Genomic DNA, 18,092 nt, shown 5'->3' on the forward strand with positions numbered 1-18,092 from the left:
CCCTGATCCACTTGTCCACATGTCCGTAGTTAAATTGACAGTGGGTACAGCCACATTTTTCAGGTCACTGAGGACACTTTTTCTGACATCTCTGTACATCCCAGGTATCCCCTGCCTAGTGAAGTGGAATCTTGATGGGATTTGGTACCGGGGACACAATACCTCCATCAACCGTCTAAATCCCACTCCCTTGATGGCGGACACCGGATGCATGTCTACCACCAACATATGGGAAAAGAAAGAGAGTGGTGGATTGCTTAAATCTAGATAGTAACACACATAGATCAACTGGGTATCACATAAATTTAAAAAAGGGTATTTAATATACAAAATATACTGTTAAAACTGAAATAACGCATCAATAATTATATACTTTTGTTATACTCTGTTTTCTCAAATATTGTTATTTATTGCTGCAGGTGGCGTTAGCTTGTTGCACAAGGAACTAGCCATGCCGTATGAGGCCTACCCTTTGCGCTAAGCAGCAGGTGTTTGTTAGAAGCAGCAGCCATTTTGTTAGGCATGACTTGCATAATAATATTATTAAAATGGCTGATCATTCAGAACAGTGCTGTAAAAGTGATTTCTTATAAAGAATTGTTTTTGGTTTTAGAAGCTTAAGAATGTGATGTTGACAGTATAATGTAGCAAGGACAGGAAGCTAGTCTCCACAAACTGAATAAGATGGGAACAAGGCCACACATGCGTAGACCCACAAGGCCACTGAAGTTGGGTGTTGGGTTAATTATGACATCATGATTGAAAGCCGAGCTTTCCAATAAGACTCAATGCTTATGAGTAATTAATTAATTAATGTGATAAAGGTTTAAATATCAGAGTGATAGAAGGAGGCAGAAGGCAGTTGAGAAAGAACAAGGAAGCACAGGGGGCTGGAGGTAATTATGAAGGAGGTTTAATCATGGCTGATCACTGTCCTTGAAAGGTGTCCATTTTGATTTGATTTAGAATTACTGTTTAAGTATTAGCTAATCAATTTTATGTTTCTTGTGTTAGTCTGCATCTGCAAATACCTGTAATGAAGCTATTCTTTAAGTAAAGCATTGTCATACCTTTTATAACAAGGTTGTGTGGGTGTGCAATCATTTCAGAGTTGCCATTATATTTAAAGGTAATAAAGTAAATAAATTTGGTTTGGGTTATTTATCATATCTAATCTTATCAGATAAATATCTGGTTTATCAGTTGGAGGCCCCAGCGAGATTCAATGATGTTGGTTTTCACATTTTATCAGTTGAGAAAATCAAAGTTTGAAAAAAAAAAAAAAAATTTGCTATTTAAAAAAATAAATAAATAAATAAAAAATGTGTAGAAAAAATTGTAAAGTCGGTGCATTTATTTGTACCCTTATCTTTCTCAACATCTGTGTCAGAGAATAGATAAGGAGAGCAGTGAGAAACTTGGCAAGAAGTTGTAAACAACATTGCTTGGGTCAGGAAGAGTATTTCTTTAGTTTATTTGCAAAGCATGCAGACTATAGCAAGCATATTGGTATAAAGGTTATGCTGGCAATAAATTTTCTACTTAAAAAAAAAAATAGTATTCTTTAAATGACAGTATTTTTTTTTTTTTTTTTGACCGCGGTTGGATTGTTTGATGTATATTATCTGCTGAGGATATTGCTGAAGTAACTAATCTGTAGCGGTTGTTTTGATAATTAGAGTTTCTTTGTTTGTCCAATCTATAAATTTGAAAGAAGTTGCATATATTTGTTGTAGGTTTTCCCGTGCTTATAATTTGGTGATTAGAGATAGGTAGAGGAGATTGTGCATTTACGTTTCTTTCTGGTTGTCTGGCCAGCAACATGTGGAAGAAATGGAATGCATGATTTATCCATAATCTGTATTGTTTGGAAACCCAAGGATTGTCTACTGTATATGGTTTATATAAGAAAATGTTAATAAATAATTAAGTATACGTTGCATTGTTAGAGCTAGCAAGCAGTCGGATTACAATAACAATTTGAGATAGTTTCTTTGTATCCATAGACAAAGGTCCGTTAAAATACAGAGTTTAAAGGAGTAGACGCTAATATTGTAAGCCAAGTAACAGTTCATTTTTACCACCAGAATAAATAAAGTTAATTGGAATATTGTTTATAACAAAGAAAGATCGAGTTTATCTCATTGTAAAGTTTTTTTCATCTCTTGTCTTGCGGAGATGAAGTCCGTAATGTAGGACTGATGTTTTTCTGCTATGGGTTTTTGATTTTTTTTTTTTTGGTTTATTAAACAAAGCAGCTGTGAGTTGGAAACTCTAAAGTGATGGATTCAGTTGATGTAATGCAAGATAAGGAGTTGTCCATGTTAGGTGAAGAAACAGGAAATGATCATGTGAATCCAATGTTTTTTTTCAGTTAATGAGTAATACATTTTGAATAAGAAAAGTGATATATATATCGATGAGATATAAGTCCAATATAACATCTATTCTTAAAGGTTCATATTGATATATTAGACCATGTTTTCTGTTTGCAATTTCTGTTGCCTATTTGCTTAATCTGGATACATATATTGAATCAGATATACCTTGAGTAATGCGCAGATAAGTCCTGGGTTTATTTTTATTCTTATGAATGGAAGGTAATCAGTGATAACTGACTCAAGGCTGTGGGGTTTTCTTTAAGCCAATTTTTGTTTTGTTTTTGATTTGTGTTAATTTAATTTTGTTTGTTTTGAAAGGGGGAGGGTACTAAATTGATAGAGTATCTTAAGGGGTTAATACTGTGGCCACAGTTAGCTAGATAACCAGGGGAGATAGTGATCTAATCGTGTAATGATCACTTAGACAATGTGCAGATATGGTAACAAAGAATGACATATTGCATATAATTTTTTTTATGATTTGACGAGTTGATTTTTTCCTGTGACAGTGCTGACCGGTAGCGAGATTCACAGGGGGTATCTTCCACCTACGTATAAGGTAGAATATATGGGGAAACATAACAAGAGAAGACAGGGTGGGGGTGGGACACGTGGAAGCGTAGGTGTGATAACATTGGGTGACACATAACGCAGCGTGGAAAGCGTAGGTATGATAACATTTGGGTGACATATAACGCAGCGTAGGTATGATAACATTTGGGTGACATATAACGCTAGGTTAGGTTTTTTTGGGAAATTTTTCATTTATTTTATTTACATTTTTGTCTTTGAAAGAGGTAACACCTTTTTAAGCATTTGTATGGGATCACAGAAAGTACTCTGAGTATGTGACTAGTGTGAGCAAGTGAGAAGGTATAGAAAATACTATGCTGGTCATAGTTAGTTGGAATTGGCGATGATGATGCACCTGTGAGGTAATGATTATTTGATGAGAGTGAACGCGCAATGGTCTGGTGACAGGTGGTGAAAGCTTCAAGAATTGAGATAGTATATCCCACTAACCCACATATGTTTGGAAAGATTGTATTGTCTCACTGAGGGGTTAATTCTGTTCAGTGAGAAGTGAGGAGAGGTGATATGTTTTTTAGAGCCTTAGGGAGAAAAAAAAATGGGGAAAAAAAGAATAATTTTGAAATTTTTTGTTTATTTTTGAAAAAGCAGAAGGGAAGAATTTTTTTTTTCAGTGATGAGGTGAGAATAACATCAGAAATAACTCTGTAGGAGATTAAAGGCAGGAAATGGTTAATGAGATTGATAAGAGAGTAAAGTTTTATTCCTAAATAATGTGAAATATCCAAGGAGTGTCACAGAACTGTTTTCCATAACAAGGACATGAAAGATTTTAGAATTGAAGATATTGTTTCTGTATGGGACAGTGATCAGCCATACCCAAGGATGACCTCCAGCCCCCTCCCCATTGCTTCCCTCAAGTGATAATGTTGTTTTGTCAACATCTGTTTAAAAACTGCCATTTTTTTTTTCCAAATGACAAATGCTAATATGATGTCTGAGGATTTAGAACATGATTGTGAGGAATATTTAAAGCAAAATTTCTCCAATTAGACCTGATATCTCTGACACGCCACTACCATCTACAAAGATTGTAGTTGTCACCAACAAGGAGACTCAGGATGGCCATATACGGGATATGCGGTAGTATTGGATTTAGAGATCCTCATTTTCCATCGTGATTTTGCTATGATATAATACTAATATCACAGCAAGTAAAGGAGCTCATTGAGGCTGTGCAACTCCCTGCAAAGGCAGTAGTTGTTAAGTGTCAAGCTCACATGTTATAAAGTGATCTTGTTGCACTTGGTAACAAAAATAAGATGGCCACTGTTGTGAATCACACCACTATACAATTTAATGTTTTTACAAATTGACCAGCAGAATCTCATAAAACATCAAGAGTTGTGTATTTAAAAGGAATGTGCCAATGGATGATGAATGTATACAGTCAAAAGGCTAATGGCCTATGTAAAGATGGTGGGGGCAGATCAGTAGCTCCCCAAACCCCTCCTCCTGGCATATGCGGAAGCTGCCCATGGGATGACCCATGTAAGGAGAGAGGGCATGTATGTTGATTTCATCTTATGCAGAGGCCCAAACGCATCTGCAGAAGAATGAACTCAGGAAAATTATTCCTATAGAACCATCAAACATTTCTCCTACCACTGGTCCATTCCTAAGGTTAAAATTATTTTTTGGGGAATTTACATGCATTTAAAATTGTCATTATATTTAAATGGTATCTGATATGTTATCTTGATTATAAGGAACATCCCAGCTGTCCCATGTACAGCATCCTTTACAGCAAAGAAATGTTTTGAGAAATTTGTGTTCAGATATGTTACCCATAAGGTATAAGGTATTAAAGAAATCATAGAGGTACATATTTGACAGGAAAGGTATTCTAAGGAATAAGTCAAAATATGGGTATGAAAATTTGGTTGCACTCACCACACACTAAAAGGTTTTAGTCAAAATTGAACATGTTAACAAATGCATATTGAGAACACATAATTTAGGGTGGGTGTGGAAATTACCATGAGTTGACTTGAAGTTTTGTCTTCGGTTTTGTATGACATTCCCACTACTCCTCAGCAGCCACTGAACCTGTCCCCTTATAAGATCATTATTTTAATTGATATATACATTTTTTTTGGGAGACCATCAATCCCTATTCAACATCCAGCAGCAGACTTGTCACTCTAATTCTCACATCATCTAAATACTTTGCCAGAAAAGCAAACAAGCTTATAAAGGGATGTTGTTATAAGGTCCAGCCTGGAGACTATGCAATGGTGAGAAAATTCTTACAATTAAATGTCTCGTAGATCAAAGGCAAGACCCGTCCCTGTGAAACAAACCGATTGAATTAATGCGTCTCACTGCAAGAAGGTTTCCGACCTGGTGGTGATATCAGTTGAAAGAAAAAGAAACTGATGCAGATAAATATTGTGACTGTGATTCTAACTTAATAAACTTATTTGATGATGGGCCTGTCCAGGGCCCCCACACAGACCAAGACAAGGTCCACGGAATCGGGGGGCATCCTTAGTGGTGTCCCTGCGGGTTGTGGGCAAGAAGAGGTCCACGGAATCGGGGGATACCCTTAGTGGTGTCCCTGCGGGTTGTGGACAAGTTGTAAAACAATGATCCCCATGAGTGACCAAGTTTCCCATACACTTACTAACTGAAGAAGTCATTTTTGTTTTTTTAAGTTTTCATATTTTTATAGTGAATGAGGGTTACCAGGGATTGGTTGCTGGCAAGGACAGTGTGTATAGTTATCAAAGAGGTATTACTAGAGTCATGGTGGTGTATTCTACTTCTGCTTTTAATTTTAATCCCACAAGTATAGTACTAATCATAACAGACACACATATACATCATACTACTGATGCTCCCAGGTTTCGGTATGCATCAGAGGATGGTAATAAAATACTGATAGCCAATATGTTAAACTAATTAGAAGGTTTAAAATAAATATATGAGTAATAACATAAAAGTAACTAAGAACATCCACACCAGAACCATTGATAGAATACATCTAGTAAGGTATCAGTAAAGAAGAGGCATTCTAAGTAAGGATGGTAACAATGGTGCAAATATAATATCTATATGCAAACTGACATTTCTTCTTTAAGACGCTCATCATGAGCTGATAAAAAGAACAATAAGGTTACTGACTCTCCCTAGGTTTAAAATTGGTAAAGAGTGTAATAACAGGAGATATTTTGGAGTACAACAAAACATGTAGTTATCATGTGACAGAGTTGGGTGTGCTAGTATAACATCTAGATAAAAAAAAGGGTACCCATTGAATTGTTTCTTATGATGTTTTCTCAAACATACTGTCTCATAAGCCATGGACATTACCACAAGGATTATAAGGTTTCTAAATGGTTATAAACAAGATCTATTGTAATAAAATTTTACTTTTACTAATTAATACAGTGGTGATTCAACATGAAGAGTTGAAAGTAACACATGGTATATTAAAGAAACACACTTAGTTACATTATCCCAAGTTTATAAAATTGTATTTGAATTTGTGAATATAATTAAAATATGGTACAAAACTGATGGTGACGTTAAAAGGAAAGTTGAATTAAATTATTTGGGTTGAAAAATTTTTTAGTTTATTGAACAGGTGTGAGTGATGTGATTCCCTACAGTTGGTTTATTTGGTTGAACCCCAATAACTGGTTCGCATAAGTCAATATTATATATGCTTTAAGAAATTTAATGTTTTTGCCAAGATAATATTATTGATTTTTCTGTATACTAGTGAAATGCTTCAAGAAGGTTTTCCGATGTATTAAGAGAGAAACAAATGATGCGTTTTGCAAGAGATATGAACTTTCTTTGGAGAAGTTCAGAGGATGGACTGTTAAAACTGAAATAACGCATCAATAATTATATACTTTTGTTATACTCTGTTTTCTCAAATATTGTTATTTATTGCTGCAGGTGGCGTTAGCTTGTTGCACAAGGAACTAGCCACGCCGTATGAGGCCTACCCTTTGCGCTAAGCAGCAGGTGTTTGTTAGAAGCAGCAGCCATTTTGTTAGGCATGACTTGCATAATAATATTATTAAAATGGCTGATCATTCAGAACAGTGCTGTAAAAGTGATTTCTTATAAAGAATTGTTTTTGGTTTTAGAAGCTTAAGAATGTGATGTTGACAGTATAATGTAGCAAGGACAGGAAGCTAGTCTCCACAAACTGAATAAGATGGGAACAAGGCCACACATGCGTAGACCCACAAGGCCACTGAAGTTGGGTGTTGGGTTAATTATGACATCATGATTGAAAGCCGAGCTTTCCAATAAGACTCAATGCTTATGAGTAATTAATTAATTAATGTGATAAAGGTTTAAATATCAGAGTGATAGAAGGAGGCAGAAGGCAGTTGAGAAAGAACAAGGAAGCACAGGGGGCTGGAGGTAATTATGAAGGAGGTTTAATCATGGCTGATCACTGTCCTTGAAAGGTGTCCATTTTGATTTGATTTAGAATTACTGTTTAAGTATTAGCTAATCAATTTTATGTTTCTTGTGTTAGTCTGCATCTGCAAATACCTGTAATGAAGCTATTCTTTAAGTAAAGCATTGTCATACCTTTTATAACAAGGTTGTGTGGGTGTGCAATCATTTCAGAGTTGCCGTTATATTTAAAGGTAATAAAGTAAATAAATTTGGTTTGGGTTATTTATCATATCTAATCTTATCAGATAAATATCTGGTTTATCAATACTCACAATAAAAAGCACTTAAATAAAACAATGAATATGAAACTGCTGACACTGGAATAAATAGCTTCCACTCGTTCCCAGTTATGCTCCCTTTAAGCAATTGAAGACATATTACCCCTTTGATTTGTAATCCATTTGACTGGTGTCAGGGTGTCCAATTTACTGCTGAAGTCCCAAGATCTCTGTATTATCTGATTAATATGTAGTTATTTTCTCATTCAGTGTGCAATTGGGATACAAAATGTTTTTTCCTAGACAGAATTACCCCTCCCTTTTGGCACCTGAATGACACACCTCTGATTGAGCAGCTTACCAACAAAAGTGTTGTCCCAAGATGTTTGCATGGAAGATGGTAACAGGTAATCCTGAAAGTAACCAGGTGGGCCTCCAAAAAATAAGCAGGTGATGGTATCCCTTGTGGTATTGTCCAGTAAATTAGTGAGGGGGGAGTCCAATCAGATAGTAAAATCGGGAGCTGGTTCAAGTGGAATATTTTAGAGTCCAGAGTCCAACAATTGGTGAAGCCTGATGCGTTTCGTTGTGTACAAACAACTTTTTCAAAGGTCAGAGACCAAGATCCTTAACCCTGCTTATTGGAGCTTTACATAAGCTACATATAGCAATACATTTGTTATCTGGATTTGAAAAAAAAATTCCAGACCGAAGAGGTGGATTTATTGGTCCTCTGCCCATGACGATGGGCTTTTTACTCCCATGGACAACAACTGTTTCCCCCCTGGTGCCTTATTTAACCAAACGATGTCAGCATCCTTCTCGTCGACTTCCTCTCCTCAGCGCCAGCTATATCAATATCCTCCTCTTGGTCTACAACATTGACACCGTCGTTATTAAAATCAGGAACTTTACTGTGTGTGATCCTTCCAGCATATGCAGAGGGAGTGCTAAAAATGGTGGAAGGAGCCACCTCTTGCCGTACAGGGATGGGAAGTTCAGGCATCGCAACCACCAACACCCTTGGACTCTCCTTGGTGGTTTGTGAGATGTTTGCTGTGTTTTTGATGACAGCTGACAGTGACCATCTTCAAACTCATCTCCATCATTGGCCTCAAGCCTCTAGTTGTATGTTGATTGGGTCCTCACTACTTACATTTAAGCTGTAATGTGTATTGAACTGTGGTGCTCTTTATTTGTACTGTATTTTTGTTATTTATTCAATGTTATGCCAAGTTTTGTCTCCCTGTATTGTTCCTTTGTACGGCGCTGCGAAACACTTGTGGCGCCTTATAAATAAAATTATAATAATAATAATAATAATAAGCTGAAATCTTTTAAAATTTCTAAAGGGGGGAGTAGGAGGCCTGGTGTCGTCATGTGAAGTTGAACCACCAGTCATGAATATAGGCCATGACCTTAACCATTCCTTGCCACTCCGTGTCATAAATAGTACATTGGCAAGTTTACATTTTTTTGGTCCTTTTACTGAACTTCGGCTTTTTGGATTTTACATGCCCTGTACTTTGACACTGGACATTGGCCTTGGCAGACGATGTTGATGGCATATCATCGTCTATGTCATCATTACTACTTGCAGTTGCAGCAGATTCAGAAGTAGGAGGAAGTGGACCTTCATCTTTCTCTATTTGATTCTCCATATTTTGGATCTCCATTATTTTTGTGGAGTTATGCAATATATTACACCACAGGACAGCACCACTGGAGAGCAGGTATATATGGCAGTAGGCTAATCAGGCACCAGCTAAGTGGAATTATATATCAGTAAGCTAGGTAGGCACCAGCAGACTGAAATTATTTATATGGCAATACAGTAGATGCACCAGCAGAGAGGTATTATATATACAGAAGTAGATGCACCAGTAGAGAGGTATTATATATATGGCAGTAGATGCACCAGTAGAATATTATTATTTATACGGCAGTACAATAGATGCACCAGCAGAGAGGTATTATATAAACGGCAGTAGATGCACCAGTAGACTGGTATTATTTATTATACGGCAGTACAGTAGATGCACCAGCAGAGATGTATTATATATAGGTTATATAAGGCAGTAAATTCACCAGCAGAGAGGTATTAATAATACAGCAGAAGATGCACAAGCAGACTGGTATACAATCAGTCAGTTACATAATAGAGAAGTGTCCATGTAGTACTGGGCTGGCAGCCACTGGCAGTGCAGACACCAGCAGACAGTGGCATTAGGCACTGGCATCGCCCCAGCAGCAAAAGAGAGGCAGCTCCTTCCTAACCTACCTAACCTAACAAAGCTCAGCACACAGACTCCTATCCCTATTACTAGCAACTCACGAGTGACAAATGGTGACACATTCTCGCGATTTATATAGAGATCCAGATCAATAACGTTTTGCACGGGAGCCTGGGGCTCGGATCCCCAGCGTTCGTGCGGGCTCGGATCTGGGCAATTCGAGCCCACACATCTCAATTGAAAATGCCTGCATCTCTCACATTTTTATATGATTTCAAATAAAAAATGTTGTGTAAATCAAGATTATGGGTGAAATTTAATAGGATGAGAGACTCAGAAAGTGAGAGATTTGGTGAGAAATCTGCAGTGTTTTTAAAGCGGCAATCATTTACACTGCAAAATCAAACTGGTTTTGCAGTGTAATTGATTGCCGTTTAAAAAAACCTGGTGATTTCTTACCAAATCTCTCACTTTCTGAATCTCTTATCCTATTACATTTCCCCCCTATATTTCCTATAAAAAGGTAAACATTACAGGTCATTATGATGAATAAAAATGTTTGCTTGGCAATTTTCACTACAATTTCACTTGGTACTCAAAGTGTTAAAATGTGCAATTTGCAACAGTTTTTGACCATTTGGGTAGATTTTTATATGTTACAGTATGCTACAATGAATATATAGATTTTTTTTAAATGAAAGTCTTCTAAAGTATACAAATTGCCAGTAGCATAATACAGGTTGAGTATCCCTTATCCAAAGTATTCTGAAAAACATTCATTCCAGAAAATGAAAAAAAAAAAAGTTTTCTTGCTAAAAACTTACTGGGGACATTTGTAACAGCACTACTGAGGGCATAGTATCTATGTAACTGGCACTAAATATGTGCAGGGCAATGATTGATTGGCTTTCAAATTCAGTATCTGAGATTGTACACAAACTTTGTTTCAGGTTTTAAAACCTTGTTTTATGCACAAATAAAATATATTTCTGTGTATTTCATGTGTTTGATGTGTTTATACAGCATAAATGCAAGATACCACAAGATACTGTACATGACTGAAATATAATAATATTCTGAAATACAGAAGAATCCATTATACAAAATTCTCCTGGTCCCGAGCATTTTGGATAAGGGATACTCATCCTGTAATAGAGGGTGCATGATATGTTATTGCTATGGGGCCCACATGTAAATACAGACCCACATGTAAATTTGTGCTGGCAACTATAAAAACTTTGTATATTTTAGTAATGTTTAGCAAGTGCAACAAATTTACAGAACTTTAGCTCATAATGGGCCAGATTCTCTAAGCTTCAAAAGTGATAAAATGGAGAGCGATAAACAGCCAGCCAATCAGCTCCTACCTGCAACGTCACAGACTGTGTTTGAAAAATGACAGGCAGGAGCTGATTGGCTGGCTGTTTATAACTCTCTATTTTATCACTTTTGAAGCTTAGAGAATCTGGCCCATAGTATGTTAACAATATTATTTGTACCTGCATTGCATGGAGCTCCTGCTGAAATGATGCTAAGAAATGCAACAATGGCATTCCAGTGCTTGCGAAAGTACAGTAAGCAGCTGACCTTTTCCATGACCTTCATTTAGAAAGAAAAACTTTTCACTATAAAAAGAAAAATGTTGCTAGCTGGAAGCTAATATAAGCAAAATGTCAGCCCAAAACATGTTTGATCTTTAACGTCATCAACCTTTTATGAAAGAAATGTTAAACAGTTCTTTAATGGGGCTTAACACTGTGAGAACGAAGTGATAAATTAAGTGCGTTCTAAGGATTATTCTTCTATTTACAGAATATGCGTTGTGGGGCATCTTGTTTTGCAGACGGAATACAAAAACCTATAAAATGAAAATGTTCTTTGTTTATCCTAAGGACACCAGTCTAGCCAACTCTGTAATGGAAAACGTTCTGAATAAAGCAAAAATGTAAACAGAGCTTTGAAGATGAAAAGACGGTGACAGGTGATGTTTATGATGTAGGTATTTTGATCTTCAAACCAGAAAAAAAGGCTTTTGTTTATTATTATTATTATTATTATTATTATTATTATTATTATTATTATGGTAATATTAGTATTACATGTTTTATATTCAGTTTACCATAATAAATATCTATGTGCCTCACAGGGGCGTAACTGGATATTCATAGGCCCCATAGGAAAAGTTTGTAAGGGCCCCCTATTTAGCAACTGATGGTGATAAATGTATGTTAACCATATTACTTAGACAGTAAAGATGGGCCCCCTTCAGCTCTGGGCCCCATAGCAGCTGCACCGCCTGCACCTATAGTAGTTAAGCCCTTGGTGCCTCAAAAGGTAGTAGGCAAAGACACTCATGGGGAGGGCGGTCAGAGGCACACTTGGTCAGGTAAGAAACAGAGGTACATATGGGGAGGGGAGATGATAGGTTCATATGGGGAAACAGGTGGCAAAGGCACTCATTGGAAAGGGGGCCAGAGGCCTTCATGGGGAAGGGTCAAAGGTATGCTTGGTGAGGTTGGGTGCAGAGGTACCTATGGGGAGGGGAGATGATAGGTGCTCAGGTGAAGGGTGCTCAAGTGACTTGGGGCAGCAGGGGGATGGCTCATAGAAGCAGGAAGAAGGGACTAAAATAATAGCATCAATTAGAGATGTGGCAGGGACATATGTAAAAGCTGTGATGATTTCCTGATGCCTGAAACCTTCTACTATTCTACTACTATTCTCTTGCTGAAATTGTCACTTTTACTAAAATCTCAACTGCAAAGAAAAGAGAAAAAAAGGTACTTTTTTGGGGGTGCACCATTGTTAAAATGTAAAACTTCACTTATAATTTAAATATGATAAAAGTTGAGAATAACTTTCTCTTGTTCAACATAACAGGGTGATATTCACAGACAGGACAAACATAAATAATACATGAAAACGTACAGTACAGTATGTATTGTTTTGCAGGGTGACCTGCAAAATCTTGATGCTCAGTGTATAGTTACACTATAATCTTTCCCAATTTGTCATTTTACTTACCAATGAAAGGTATGGTGAATTGATACAATAGATCAATATAGATCAATATAGAATCAATATTAATGTATTTAAGGGGAACAAACTTTCCTTATTGTTACTCAATATATTAACCAATCATTGGTATGGCAGACATTTAAATCTAAAAATCATGATTTAACTCTGACATAAGACACAAATTATTATAAGATGTAAAACATCTATAAATCTATCTGACTCAATAATGCCTGGTATCTAACGAGGACAAGTACCCCCCAACCTATAGATAACAAGTTTGAATATATATTATTTGATAATACGGTTTCCTATAACGATGCCACATAATATAGAATTTTATAGTTAACAATAGGAAAAATTGCAAAACAAAGCAAGTGAGCAGCGCTGTAATTAAATAAAAAAATGGCCAATTGGTTGATCTATTACCAAGATTTTAATGGCTAATATATGCTAAAAGGTGAATGCCACCAGCAATGTTAAAAATGGATGATGTATGATATTATTCAATCAATACATAATGCAATAAAAACGTTCACAATTCCTCACCAACCATGGAAGCTCTGAAGTGATGGACAGTCCCGGATATATGTATGTCCAAGGGGAAAAGCTTATTTCATAGATATTGGTCCAGGGGGAGAACCACCATGGTGTCGCTGTGAGGCAGGAGTGGCCCAAGATGGCACAGATAACCAATTCCCCCCACAGCGTTTGTTGGAATAAAGTGTTGTCGTCAACCTCCTGGTGCAGCAGTTGGAGAAAATTGGAGTAGAGCGTCCAAATGGAGATCTCCAGATTTGTATTCCAGGACCAAATGGTTGGGAGGATGTAGTTTATAGTTAGGGAGGGGAAAGGTTTGTCTTTAGTGATGCACCAATTGGCAAAAAAAGAGATCACAAAATATACCTTTTATTATTTTAGTTTAAAAAAAGGACTGTGAAATATGACAAACAACATAAAACATCAAACAAGTGAGTACAGTGCATTAAAAGATGTACGTGCAGAGTCTTAGATCCACTGTCACAGTACTAGTATGTGCCTGTGGCGATGTATGGGAGACACTTTACAATAATCCTTCATCAATTATATAATTTACTAATCTTGAGGAAAAGTGTCACCAACTAATTTCTAAGGTCTGTGTATTGATTTAACTAATTGCTGCTGGGTACTTAATTGTTTTAAAATACCACTCGTAGTTTGCTGTAGTATGAATGTGTCCGCGGTAACAGGCATGAGTATTGGTGTATGACTGAGAAACAAATCACCCGGAAATTACAGGTTATTAGTGTTGTAATCCTTCCCATAAACTGTGATGGCTATAATAGTCCCAATTCATATACAGTTATGGTGATATACATATACTAGCGGTTGGGGTCACCGCTGCTTTTGTCAGCTCTAGGCAAGTAGCTGCCGTCAGCCGTGTCTCTCCTGTAGGGAGAGTGTCAGCCGTGAGGCAGCCTGGCGTGTACTGCCAGTCGGGTGGAGGCAGCATTTTAGTAAATACAAAAATACATTACAGTCATGATAAGGACTGATAAATACAGACAGAAGTATTAGACAGTGATCTAAAGAAGTCCGCACGGCTTGGTCGGCCGGCGTACGCTTCGCAGATCTTCCTCAGGGCAACCAGTACTGTTGCCCTGGGCAGGTTTAAGTGGCTTAGGCATTTTTGAATCCACCAATGGGAGGCTGCCTAATTTGATTGGTACCTCCCCTATCATGTATATTGACGGGGATATGTATACTTTGCATACTATGTTGCATGAATTGGGAGGATATAGCAAAGGGTCTTTCTTATGCGTTTCACTACACCTGGTAGCTTTATCAATAGGAACAAGTGATTGTGGAAGCCAGAACTGTGGATTCCACTCAAAGGGACCGATTCAGAGGTGGGCCCAGAAGCATTCACAACAGTATCATTTTCTTGGCAATTGCAAGCTACCTCCCTGGAATCCTTGTCTGGAGTTAAACCTTAGTAATGTTAGGGACCTACCTGATGAGGTCACCTGACCATGGTAAGTGGGCCCATATTTCTGGAAAAGGTTACGCTAAGAACCTAAATTTTACTCCATGTTAAATTGAAGACTTTATTAAAATTGTTACGATGATTAACCCCTTCAGTGGCAATCCCGAGAATTTTCCGGGCTGTGCCTCAGTGCCCAGCGTGGCAAGCCTGGAAAATTGCCACTGTTTGGAGCCGGGCAGCGATGCTGAGTTCACTCTGATCTCAGGCAGCGTCACGCTGCCTGGCTCCCTCCCCTCTGCAGCATCGCCTCCTCCTCCCTCCTCCTCCCCCCTCCCCTCCGGGTTTTCAATAGAAGTCCCCGGCGCCGGCTTATGACAAGCCGGCTGCTGGGGACAGCGATGCGCCGCGGGGGGGCGCAGGTCCGGGCAGCGCCGCTGAACTGTCAATCAGGGGGGTAGTGGTGGTTTTTTTTTTAAGGGAGCGCTCCCCATAAAAAAACTCACCCAGTGGGGAGCGCTCCCCCCAAAAAAAAAACACCACTGAAGGGGTTAATTGTGTTCTTAGGGGTAAATTTACTAAGATGGGAGTTCTACCTGTATACCTACTTCTTATTTATTTAGCACCTTCTAGAAGATAATAGATAAGATCTACCATCTTAGGACATTAGTGCTAAGGCTTAGAGTGTGCAAATGCATTTCTCTTTTTTTCTGTGTGGAACTACAAGTCTCAGCATGGTAGCATTCCTTATTATGTTTAAAACTAAAGTGTGCAGTACAGAATCCCCTCTATAAACTGCAAGTGCTTTATCTGCATTGGAGGCACAACTAATAGCACCAGTGATAAGGTGTGGGGTTATGGTGTTCCGCATACTAATTAGTGGTATTGCAAACATGCCTCCCCCATACTTCCCCCAATAATGACATCAGAGGGTGGGTGTTGCTGTTTCCAGGTTTTGACAACAGACATTTGACTTCTGTGAAACATGGTAGGTGAGCTCAGTGGAATCCACCAGGCGGGGGCCCGGCGCTCACCTGCTCCACGGGTGGGGGGTGGGGAGGAGTAAGGCCGCCGTGCTGCTCCGGGGGGGGGGGGGGTTTCAGGTGTATATATTACTCACCCTTCAGGAGGTGAGGCGCTCGGGTCTAGCTCAGCGGGTGGGAGGGAGAGCTGGAGAGCTTAGCGGGCAGGAGGGAGGCCTCGCAGTTCAGTCCCGGCGCAGTGTGACTGACATCTTCCTCCACCCGCACTGTGTACAGCCGCTCAGCCGGGCAGCGCTGAGCACTTGGTTCACCCTCAGACACTGCCCGGCTGAGCGGCTGTACGGGTGGAGGAAGATGTCAGTTAACATGCACTGGGACTGAACTGCACACAGCGCAGCGAGCCCTCCCTCCTGCCCGCTAAGCCAGATCTCCAGCTCTCGCTCCTGCTCTGCTCCCAACTACCACCCCTCAGACCATAGATGAATGTACCTCTATGGCCACAGCCTCACAAGCACTTGGATGTGGAAGAGGGAAACATTTTATTTATTGGAGAAAATTTAACTATAAGGGACTCTGTAATTATCTCCCAGTAGTTCAAATTGGAAAAAAGGGATGTTGTCCCTTTCCCAATTTGTGTCTATGGGAATCGGTACATCTGTCAGACCAGACTTAGGTCTACAGTCATTAGGTCGACCCCGGAAGGTCGACTGGCCCCAAGGTCGACAGGGTTAAAGGTTGACATGGGTCAAGGTCGACATGACTTAAGGTCCACATGGGCCAAGGTCGACATGGGTTTAGGTCGACAGTCATTAGGTCGACATGAATTTTTCACTGTTTTTTTACCCAAATGTCGACACAGTCGACATGGACAAAGTTGGAGTTAGCCCCACCTAATGGGAATCTCTCTTATTCATTAATATACATGAGCAATACATGGTGGAAAGTTGTGTTTATTTGAAAGCACCTACGTTGTATATATGTGTGATGCTTTAGTGTTTTTAAATAAATTAAAGTACTGTACTTCACTATATTATATTTTTTTATTTCATTCCACATATACGGTTAATTATCATATATCAACGGAGGTGACACAGCTGAAACAAAACAAGCGCCCGACGAAGTTATGTATTAATCTTTTTTCTGCACACAAACATTTGGTGAAGGGTGAAGGGATTACCCTTTTATACATTACTGGAGGGCAGCTGTGTGGACGAATAGGAATCACACCATATTGTTATTTATAATGAGCGTGATGTTAGGTAAGCTTAGACACAATTATAATTTTAGTAACATTGATTCTGCCCTGCCACAAATTAAGGAGAGATTTCCAGGATTTTAGGTCTGAAATGATTTTAGAAAAGAAACCACAATTTTTTTCTGAGTAGATGCTGTTGGACCTAAAAGTTATAGTGGGTTACATTTAAGAGCATTGCCTTTGCCAATAGTTGAACTTTATAGATCGAATGCTTACGTCATGTACTGTATACAAGCCTTTACAGAGGTCAGGAAAAAAGTATGGGATGTTATAGTATGAGTAGAATTTTGTCTGAAGTGAGACCTCTTGCATTCTTGGTCCTCCCCTAGTACAACTTCCTGAAAGGACCTATTAATTACAGCAAATAATTCAATAATCAGTGCAAAAATGAAGATGAAAAGTGGACAATCTGCTAACACAATTGCTTTACAATCATGTCACGACCAGTATGAGAAGATGCACATCCACTGCCATCTATAATTATTGCATAGTGTTCCAATGGATCCCTCTCCACTAAAAATGTGCAAAAATATGGTACTCAGAATTTGATATCAGCTGTGTTACCCTGTTGATAAATAGCCCTAATAATCAAATATGCATCAATCCTCTGAAAACATCCATTTTTATGGGATTAACCACATTTTTGGTAAAGTAAATAGCATAGTAGAAAGAGAAGGTGTCTGTATGGTACCATTATGTATAGAGAGTTTGTCTCAGGACTCAAGTAAAGGCAAGTCCTGATAAGCAGATCAAAAGGTCAGGAACCAGGGGTCAAATTTAGCAATTTAGGGGCATTTTCTAGTGTCACTATCGCCTGGCAATTTATTTCCAGCATGCTAGATAATAATTGGTCAGGGCCAGTGTTCTCACTGAAGAACACTGGCCCTGACAGGTCATTTAACACACAGCGTTGACACATTGCGGTATGCTGAGCAATCTTGTTGAGTGTTCTGAGCAATCTAATGTCGATCAGAGCGCTCAGAAAATCTCTACATGTGTAGGCCCCTAAGCACACAAGGAAATC

Source organism: Crinia signifera, chromosome 1, assembly GCF_055691185.1.
Source record: "Crinia signifera chromosome 1, ASM5569118v1, whole genome shotgun sequence".
Taxonomy (NCBI): Eukaryota; Metazoa; Chordata; class Amphibia; order Anura; family Myobatrachidae; genus Crinia; species Crinia signifera.